Source organism: Accipiter gentilis, chromosome 18 (assembly GCF_929443795.1).
Source record: "Accipiter gentilis chromosome 18, bAccGen1.1, whole genome shotgun sequence".
In the NCBI taxonomy this organism is placed as follows: Eukaryota; Metazoa; Chordata; class Aves; order Accipitriformes; family Accipitridae; genus Astur; species Astur gentilis.
Genome location: NC_064897.1, coordinates 7,260,001 through 7,261,599, shown reverse-complemented (window position 1 = coordinate 7,261,599; position 1,599 = coordinate 7,260,001).

The window sequence follows — 1,599 nt, the reverse complement described above, 5'->3', positions numbered from 1 at the left end:
TTTGTACCTTATTATCTACGTTACCATTAAGCAGTCCATGTGATAGTGCATGCTTTGTTTGTCCCCCTGCCTACCCACGGGACATTCGATTTACGGTATCTTTGAAAGTGCTCGTCATTTATGCATCCTTCCAGGCAGAGTATGGATGACTGATGGGCTGTGACTGCAGAGAACGAGCTTCGGTGACCTAGGGAGGCCTGTGTGCTGATTTTAATAGGATGAAGCACCAATGTAATGCTCAAGGGTTAACTCCATATTGAGAAAGACAGACCCCACACCTCTCATACCTCTTGGCAGCTAAATCCTGACTTTTCCTGCTGAAAAAAAGGAAATGACTTGGCCAGACTTAGCAGAAATTCTACCTGCCTTTACATCAGCTTTACATTTATTGATGTGACTAGTAATTTACAGTATGAGGCAAGAACAAACTGGACTTGGTGGGAAAATTATTAAATCTATTAAGTCAGCAGCAGGGTTCCCACTGTCTTTAGTAGGGATAGAATTTCATTCTGCTTGTGCTGGTTGCATGAGATTGTAGGGAATTTTGCTTTTTTAGAGCAGGACAGAATGAAGAGTGGCTACATAGTTCATGGACAAATTAAAAAATATAGCAATTGCAATAGAAGTGTTTGAAAAGACTCCTGAAACGAGCATTAAGGATACCTTCTTTGAAACACAAAGGAAAATCCCCTGCTTAGAAAGATAAACTGCACTTCTAGTCCCTACAGAAAGATTTGGGGAAATATAAAATAAAACATAATCTATCTCGTATACTGAGATTGGAAACACTAAGCGATTGTGTGGTTCTTTTTTTTTTTTTTTTTTTTCTCCTGGAATCTCAGTGCTAAAGCTTTCTTTCCTTTGCTTTGGAAATTTTCTTAAAAGTCCAGCATGCAGTTGTTTTAAAGCATGATTTTGCGATGTTGTCCCTCCTTAAAATCCTCAGGCTGTCCTTATGTAAAGTATAGGATTGTGGTGGGCAGAGATCGTTTGCAGATGGTAAGATGACAACAATTCAAAATGGTTTCACAGGCCACATAATAATGGAACTTAACCCTATTGTATGTGGCTTCTCAACACTCAGCCAGCTTTCTTTAAAGGAAGGGAACAGGCTCGTGTCCAATTAATTTCAATTTTAGCTTCTGCACCCTATATCCACTAATTCTAAAAACATACCTTTACTTAAACCACAACAGAAAATCTCTCTTCTGCTACATCTAGATTTAGTAAACCCTTTTAAAACACAAAGCCGCAGAGCACATCCAGGACTATTGGTGATGTTATAGTGGGAAAGGAATTAATCCCCTAAAATGTGAAATTAGGCCAGGGAGCACCCCTTTGAGGTTTAAACCACAAATGGAAGGTATAAGAACAACCCTCACAAGTTCCAGTTCTTCACAGGCTCCAAGTTACGCCTACAAAATGCTGCAGATTGCTGGTCATGTTGTTAAATGGTGGCCAGAGGAACATTCAGACTCATTATGCTTTAAAATCTCTATCTTTGGTGCAGAAAACCTGTGAAATACGAAGCTCACGGGTCACTTTGCAGGGAAGTCTTAAGAGACTTTGCCTGAAGCCACAGGTCCCAAAGTTGTGTGA